Source organism: Ursus americanus, chromosome 11 (assembly GCF_024610735.1).
Source record: "Ursus americanus isolate L20-20 chromosome 11, mUrsAme1.1.p, whole genome shotgun sequence".
Classification (NCBI taxonomy): Eukaryota; Metazoa; Chordata; class Mammalia; order Carnivora; family Ursidae; genus Ursus; species Ursus americanus.
The window spans coordinates 73,014,949-73,024,363 of NC_142137.1; positions in this window are offsets into that span (position 1 = coordinate 73,014,949).

Genomic DNA, 9,415 nt, shown 5'->3' on the forward strand with positions numbered 1-9,415 from the left:
TTAGTAAAACTATAATGGGATAATTTGAAGAGAGACTTCTTGTTCCACTGACTGTAATGAACTTGAATTAATAACCTAGATGACGCCAGAGAGATGCCCTGTGATATTCTCCCTTTTGATTAGTCCTTTTCTATTCATCCTGCACCCCACCCCCCAGACTGTAATCCTCCTCAGGAAGAGTCTGGGTCTTACACAGCATTATATAAGAAGTGGATTGCAAAGTGCAAGGCAAAGAGTAGATGGCCAATAAATTTTATGCATGCATGCATGTATGTACGTAAGTTTTTATTTAAGTTCCAGTTAGTTAACATTCAGTGTAATATTAGTTTCAGGCATATGATATAGAAATTCAACACTTCCTTACATCACCTGGTGCCATCACAAGTGCCCTCCTTCATCCCCGTCACCTGTTTCCCCCATCCCCCCACCCACCTCCCCTCTGGTAACCATCAATTTGTTCTCTAGAGTCAAGAGTCTGTTTCTTGGTTTACCTGTCTCTCTCTCTCATTTTCCCCCTTTGCTCATTTGTTTTGTTAAATTCCACATATGAGTGAAACCATACAGTATTTGTCTTTCTCTGACTTATTTCGTTTAGCATAATACTTTCTAGCTCCATCCATGTTGTTGCAAAAGCAAGATTTCATTCTTTTTTTATGCTAAATAATACTCCATTATATATACACCACATTTTCTTTATCCACTCATCAGTTGATGGACACATGGGCTGCTTCCATATCTTGGCTATTGTAAATAATGCTACTATAAACATAGGGGTGCACATCTCCCTTCAAATTAGTGTTTTCGTATTTTTTGGGTCAATACCTAGTAGTGCGATTGCTGAATCATAGGGTAGTTCTATTTTTAATTTTTTGAGGAACCTCCATACTGTTCTCCACAGTGGCTGCCCCAGTTTGCATTCCCACCAATGGTGCACAAGAGCTCTTTCCCCACATCCTCCCCATCATCTGTTGTTTCTTGGGTTGTTGATTTTAGCCATTCTGACAGGTGTGAGGTGGTATCTCATTGTAGTTTTGATTTGCGTTTCCCTGATGGTCAGCTGATGCTGAGCATCTTTCATGTGTCTGTCCACCGTCTGGATGTCTTCTTTGGAAAAGTGTCCATTCATGTCTTCTGCCCATTTTTAATTGGATTATTCTTTTTTTTTTTAAGTGTTGAGTTTTTTAAGTTCTTTATACATTTTTTTTAAAGATTTTATTTATTTGACAGAGAGATAGAGAGCACCAAGTAGGCAGAGCGGCAGGGAAAGGGAGAGGGAGAAGCAGGCTCTCTGCTGAGCAGGAAGCCCGATGTGACACTCGATCCCAGGACCCTGAGATCATGACCTGAGCCGAAGGCAGACACTTAACCGACTGAGCCACCCAGGCGCCCCTCTTCTGCTCCCATTCTGAAGGTTGCTTTTGAGTTTTGTGGATTGTTTCCTCGCCTGTGCAGAAGCTTTTAATTTTGATGGAGTCCCAGTAGTTTATTTTTGCTCTTGTTTCCTCTGCCTCAGGAGATAAACCTAGAAAAAATTTCTACGGCCGATGTCAGAGAAATTACTGCCTCTGCTTTCTTCAAGGACTTCTATGGTTTCAGGTCTCCCAGTTAGGTCTTTAATCCATTTTAAGCTCAATAAATTGTTGAATAAATAAATGCAGTACTGGGAATTATTTCTGAAAAGATCCAACGTCCCCATCAGCCTTCAGGCAACTGGTTGTGCACCATCCAGAATATCTTTTATTTTTTTATTATTATTATTATTTTTTACAGCTTTCCCATTGCTCCACTGCAAAAGTCCCAGGACTGTTTTTCTTTTTACTGAGTTTGCAGCAAGTCTGCTCAAATGAAGAGGACGATTACACCTGGAAGATAAGCGCTTTCTTTTCTACTGCAGAAACTACAACAAACAAACCCCCAAACACTGGGGAAGGCGAGTACCATGTTCTCCAGTGAGCTCTCAAAACACTAAAGCAAGAGCTCAGTTTTACACATTGGAAGTGTGGTGTTGAGCATGGTAGAACTGTCATAAGCTCAGTGGAAACTCCTGGAAGAAACCCTCTCAGATAGTAAGTGCTCAGTAAATACTGAAAGAGTGAGTAGATAATGTGGATTTAGCTTGATTTATGATCTGTCTTCCAAACTCCGAGCACATTTCCCCATCCTTCTCTCTTTTCCTCAGAAATGTTGACGCTGGATAGAAGGAATGAAGCAGTCTGGGGGGACCGGGGCTGGGGTGGGGCAGGTGGCTGCTCACTGTCAATGCCATGAAGCAAATGTAAGGAGGAGCCACGGCTACCTGCTCAGTCAGTTCCCAGAATCAAAATGGAGGACACAGCTTCTGACAGCATATCCCGAGCCAGTCCATGACCCTGGCTCGTGGCGCTTCGACAGTGCTGAATTAGCCTCTCTCGGGGATGCCCTGACAGTTTCCCTACATGCTGCTTCTCAACGTGCCCTTTCCTTCCCTTTGCCCTGTTCAGAACAAAAGTGAGAAGTCATTATCTTGACAGCACAGAGAAACAATGGAACCCACTTCAATGATGAAGCATTTAATATTTTAATTACTGATAATTATGATACTGCAAAGGAACATGGAGGATGGCATTATCTAAATGTAGGAGATAAGTTTAACTTATGCTAATGTGTTTTAGCTTGCCTATAATTTGTAGGTTTTTTTTTTTTTTTTGACAGAGTATAAAGATTCAGTCAGATCAGTCAGATAACTGACTTGAGTGAGTTGCTGGGCTGTTTCTCTGCCTCGTGATGAGAAGCAACGACGTTCTTGAGCTGAAGGCTGGCAGGTGCAGTCACATACCTCCAAACTGAATATTTATGCTTTAAAAGATATGCATGTATCCCAGTACGTTCTGATTCACACATGGCGATCCTTTTCACCACTGCATAACATTTTTTCATAAACTTGCTTAGGTTAAAAGTCCCATGGGTTTTGAATTCAGAAATGCCTGAGTTAAATCTGTGGTGCTACTGCTTAAATGCTCTGTGATCCTTACAAAGTGATTTAACCTCCCGGTGGCTCCAATGGCTCTCTCACAGGACTTTGGGAAGCTGCAGCAGACAACATACAGAACACCCGGCACATAATGGTGTTTGGAAATCGCAGCCGTCTTCTCCTTTAAGTGATGATTTTCGGTAAAATCTAGTTTTTGATATTCACTTAATTTTCAAAAAGTCAAGTCTTTCCCCAGAGAGTCACAAACTTAAATTTGAAAAAGGAAAAAACAAACAAAAATTGTTCACAACAAAAAAATTCAATCTCAAAATATCAGATGGTATGACCAAAGTTTTAATGAGGTTTTGACTGGGGTAATGTGTATTTAAGAAGCTTTGCTTTGCGCAAAGATTATATAATTGTTACATAATTCATACGCACAACCATTAAAGTCACACTTTCCAGACAACCTACGCTTATCCCATCATAATCTTTGTCAAGATCTTCCAATGGCTTCTTTATCCTAGCTATGAATCCTGACCTGGCAGAAGCCACTTCACCTCGATCCCCACCTCAGAACACAGAGTGTACCCTTATTTGTATTTGCAGGTACTGACCTGGCTCCGAAACCTTTGTTAACATGTCATCACAAAGCACTGGGTGCCATTTTGGTGCTTCTTGGAAGATGATCTGCAGCAGCATCCCATCTTGATATTTTTCAGGGCAATCTACTGTCTTACTTCTTACAAAAAAATTTAATTTTATTTTCACCCACTGAATTTTTTGAACACTGTTACATGTAGGTGTTCATTATGTTTAAGTAGTTATCTTAAATCTATTGAGTCACAGAGTTGCTCACTGCCTTATGTAGACATTTCTTTCAATTAGCCTTTTCTGTGATGCTCTCAGAGCAATAAATTCTCTGGACTGGTCTGTCAGTCTCAGGGAAGTGAGACAGCCATAGACAGCCATAGCCTTGCCCTGGCTCAGAGCCTTCACATTTGCTGTTCCTTTTGCATGGAATACTCTTCTTCCAGATGGTCACATGACTTGGGCCATCACTTCCTTCAGATCTCTGTTCAAATGTCATCCCAGGAGAGAGGCCCTTTCTACCATCCTATCCAAAACACTACACCCAAACCACTCCACCACACATTCCCACCTCATCCCTCGTTGGCCCTCACTCTTGGATTTTGTTTTTTGTTTTTTCACAATACCTGTGAACACTGACAATATATTATAGTTACTTGTTCTTTTTACTGCTTGTCTCCCATGCTGTGGGCTCTGGGGAGCAGGGGCTCTATCTCCTTTGTGTCTGGCTGTACCTCAGGGCCTACAATCAAACGTGTTCACAGAGCAGAGCTCGCTGCCTGTGTATCAGTGACTGAGTGAATGGCTCAGAGGCAGAACCTTCTCTTCAAGCTGCTTAGGGATCAGGAAATGAGATGCGCCAGAGAGAGAAAACGTCATTCCCGACAGCAGAGCTGTAGTGGAGACTGTGAGAATGCCTGAACAGTCCACGCTCTGTGTTCTTAGCCACTGGTCAAGCTGGTCCCTTCCATCGCGTTCCTAAGATTGGGTCCTTCTGGGTTCACACCTACCACAAGGACAGAGCCATTGGTGGCTGACTCAGGGCAGCTCTGGTTGCCTGCCTTCACGTCATACACATGGTAGCAGGGCTATGTCCCAATGCACCATCTGACCCACTGGCGTGGCTACTGCCGGGGAAAGAGAAGGAACTCCCAGTGTGCATGCCCTGTGTGCCAGGCCAACACCTACTTGTTCACCTTGCTTAAATCCCAGGTTCAGTTTGTTGAAGTCACCAGCTCAAGGTCACTCTACTGGGAGGTGGCAGACTCTTAACCCCACTCCCGATGGGGTCTCCACCTATGGTGTTTGAGTGAATGGGGTTCCTCCTCATTGCCCCAAGAAGAACTCTGCCACCACCAGCCTTAAGGAGCCAACAAGGGACCTGACATGTGTGGCGGCCAAGAGGCTCTTTCTCATTTCTCAGCGAAAAGTAGTACTTAGTAGCATAAGAAAAGATGAAGTGATTTGAGGGCATACATCCTCACTCATGCAAGTGGACCTCAAGCTGTGTGGTCCCCAAGCCCTGATTTAGATCAACTGAAGATGCTCCAGCCACATTGTGGTTCCCTGACATTTGAGGAAGGAAATCTGATGCCGGGTGCTCTGCAGCCCATCCCTTACAACCAGCCGGAAGAAGATTCCAGCTGGGTTCCTCAGGCCATCTGGGCGGCCACAGAGTCAAGAGCAACAAACACAAACTGCCCGAGAGGTTGGCCTGAGGCCCATGGGGAGACCACAGACCCGCCTCCGGGTGCCTCTGCTGCTGGCCAGCCCGCTAGCTAGTCAGCCTCGGAGGTCAGTTAGTAACTCTGCCCGTGGCCCTGGTGCCCAGGCACCCCACGCACGTGTCTGATCTCCCGGAGACCCTCCGGGAGTGGGGTGCCTCTCCACCCACTGCCACCAGGAAGACCTGCCTTCAAACCCCAAAAAGGACAGAAGTGCTCACCAGTCCCAACTTTGTATCACTCCTCATCCATCTTCACAACTGTCTTATTAGGATCTTGCCTTAAAAATTAATATCAAGAAACTTTTTTCCCCTCAGAAATATTAAAATATTACAGTCATAATTTTGATCAGTAACACAATTTCAAAAGTAAAAGGATCTTCGACCTCCGTAGGAATGACCCCACACACCTCTTCCAATTCCCTGTTACCACAGGATTGCAAAGGACATTTTTCCACCATGTCAGCCTTTGAGATGTCCTGGCTTTCTCATCTTGTTCCCCAGGTTGTATTTCTTTACTCACGGCGCCCATAAAAGGTCCCCACCTTCTATTTGCCCTCAAAATACAACACATTGCTGTAGACTCTAGGTACTACCTGTGCTGGAAGCCTGTCCCTCTGTCCCCGAGGGCCACTCTGCAATGCCTCCAATGTGCCTGCCCGCAGGTCCCGTGCCTGCCCGCAGGTCCCGCGCCTGCGGAAGCCCCCACGATCCTGTACATGGGTCCCTGCTGGTCACACGCAGGCTGTGACGGCGTGGGTCCACCCGGCCCCTCCACCGTCGGGATGGACACAGGGGTCGCCAGCTGGTCTGGGTCTGAATGGGCCCCGCAGAGAGTGCCAGAAGCGCGAGGGAACCACGCCACGCTGCCAGGGAGCCCGCAGGGGCCCGGAGGGGACAGGAGGGAACCATGGAGAGGGCGCAGAGGGAGGCTTGGAGGACACACGGAGGGGGCACCAAGAGGGCCTGGAGGGACAAGTGAAAGTTGAGGGGAGGAGGCAGGGAGTGGGAATGAAGAGGGACAGGGAGGGGACGAAGGAGGCTGCTGGAGGGCCGGGAGGTGACCGATGGGAGGGGTGAGGAAGGCGCGCGCACCCAGGCACACATGATGGAGCCAACCGCGCCCCCTGGGGTGGCGGCGCCAGGCGGGCGCTGGCCTGGGTGCGTCCCGACCCCGCCCGACCGCGCCCTGCAGATGCTGCGCAGGCCATGGTCACTGGGCTCCATCTGTCCGTCCGTCCGGGAGGCGACACAGGCTTGGAGAGCAGAGCCACGTTCCCCTACAGCCCCTCCCTCCCCAAGTCCCACCGTCCCATCCACAGAGGGGCGGCAGGAGTCACACGATGATGCCGGACTCTACCCATGGGTGGCCCACGCAGACACCCCTCTCTAACCCCCGGAGACACACGTCCTCGCCACCTCCCCCAAACTGCAACCAGGACTAAACCCAACGACTTAAGGAAAAAATTAAATTTAGGAAATTTTCAGTCTCTAAGATGTGATCTGATCTAAGTACAATAGTATTCCATGGTCGCTGAAAATTGAGATGACGGTATTATCAAACACACATTACTTATTTTGATACCTGACTTGAAGTGTATTTTCTTTCCAATGCATTTAAAGATTAATTAGAAAAACCAACTGTCCATTAACTCCCACACTGAGGACTGTGGTCCAGGAACAGCGCTGATCTCTCCACCCCACCCCGGGAAGCTCGGTGAGTCCCCTCCCCACACCCCGTCATGGAAGAGAAAGGGTGAAAAGCAGGCTCAGGAAGTGGAGCCCTGGCGAGAGATCCTTCTACCTAGAGAAGGTGGTTTGTTCTCAGAGAGGGTCCAGTGCTAGAAACATTGTAACTGAAGACACTCAGCCTCCTTCTTTAACTTCCTGCACACCTGCTACTCTAGGGGTGGGGAATATAGACACCCGGCAAACTTGCCCAGAAGGATTTCAGTCTAGTGCATGAAAATCATTCAGTACCAACTCGACAGTAAGTTAGTTCTGAAAAATAAAAATGTTATGTAGGGATCTTGAGACAGAAATTAAGGAAGATTAAGACATGAAAATCAGGAGCGCCTGGGTGGCTCAGTCTAAGTCTCAGACTCTTGGTTTCAGCTCAGGTCATGATCTCAGAGTCCTGGGATCCCCAGTGTGGGGCTGCCTGCTCAGCGAGTCATCTGCTCAGAGAGTCTCTCCCTCTGCTCCTTCCCCCCACTCGCATTCTCTCTCTCTCTCTCAAATAAATATATCTTTAAAAGAAAAAAAAGAAATGTGAGATTCAGGTAAAAATATATAAATATATACAATAAGTATATGCACACATTTATGATATATATACACATCTATATACACGTATATGTGTCTATATATATATATATATATACACCCCTACATTAACTCTGAACAGTAAACGTTAATATTCCCATCCCACAGAGAGACTGAAGTTATGAGGTAAAATGCACAGGACCGCAGACAGAAAAACTACAGTTTGAAAATCTGCACGCAGTCTTGTCTGTTCTTTAGAGCTCTTGTCTTTTCACTGGCCCACCAGAGCCCGAACGAAATCTTCAGCAGCCAGAGCTAGCTCCCTCAGAGACGCAGGCCCCCATGGGGCAGGGCAGCCACAACCCGCACTGGGCTCACTTCGCCCCAAACTAGGTCAGTTTTCTGTTCGGGGCTGGGTCAGTTTTCTGTTCAGCTCCCTCTTACTAACATCTTTCTACTTTGAACACTTGACGTATCTTCAACAAAGAACAAAGCTTTCACTCTGCAAGGAGACAAAAGGCTTATTTAAGGTACTTCAACAGTGTTAATGAATTCAAGCCAGGCAATCAGTGAAGTATTGTAACAGGAGCAGATACACCGGATCCTGCTGCCACTGGGTTTTGACCAGGTAGGCGCTGGTCAGAGCTGGGGCAAGGGAGAGGAAAGGAAGGAAGGTGAAGCGGTGGGGTCCTCGCCCGAAGAGAAAAGGTATAGAAGGTGCAGGGAAGACCGAGGGCAAGAAACTGTCCTGAGCTTCCTTCCCAGGGTGCTGGGGCACCGCCAATGTCCCTGTGGATGAGACGGGCCCCATGAAAGCTCCTGGCTGCTGTCGAGATCCCACCCACAAGCCATTCTCGTCCCCCGAAGTCACTGCACTCCCAGTGGAGCTGCCCCAGGCACCCCTGCTGGATATTCAAGGATCTGATAACCTAAGGGGTTGGTGATGTAGTCAGACATGCAGTCACACTGTGAAAACAAGTGCTACGGCATACCATGCAGAGGCGGGGATTTATTTTCTGCATGATCACTCTAAGTGAAATGGTAACTGGGAATCAGAACTCATGGGTTTCAGCCTTCCAAACATGTGTCCTTCCTGCTTGAAACACACACAAGCTCCTTCTTTGATGAAGTCCTGAGATGGGATCCTACTGTCCCAGGAGAGGAACACATTTCCACTGTCAGGAGCAGGACATGGGACTTGTGATGCCTGAAATCAGACAGAGCTCACAAAGCAGCCACGGCTGGCCTACTCTGAAAGAGCAGAACGAGGCCCCTTTTCCTACCAGGACTGTGATCAAAATCAAGATAAACTAGGAGATGCATCTTATGACGACATCCTACTCTAATGCTTTGCAACTTTCATTTTTCTTGACGCTGCCTTTGTGGCAAACCTGATCCCCTCTTACACTGGTGGCTACATGGAGATGTTTCCCTTGTTCTCCGGCCAGAGAAAGGTCACATTTACCCGACATTTGTGGGTGCTGCATCCCCTCAGCAGGAGCCAGCAGAAGCCCCCACTCTGAACTGCAGAGCCACAGGGCAACAGCCCCAGAAGAAAGGCCACCCTAGCTGCATTAGCAGGTTAGAACAGTCATGGAAGAAAGTCTGCACAATTAGGACACATGAAATTCTAAATGGAGGGTCTGCTTTCCCAGCAGTGGCAATAAGCTGAAACTCCAGGTCTCATGCCCAAATAATCTAGAAAACTTGCTTAGTAGATGATTTGCTGAACCCTGGAAACTCAGTCTTGCATGCAGCTGGGAGACTGGTGAACACTTTGTGGGTTAGAAATGCTTTTTAGGGGCGCCTGGGTGGTTTAGCCGTTAAGTGTCTGCCTTTGGCTCAGGTCATGATCCCAGGGTCCTGGGATCAAGCCCCGCATTGGG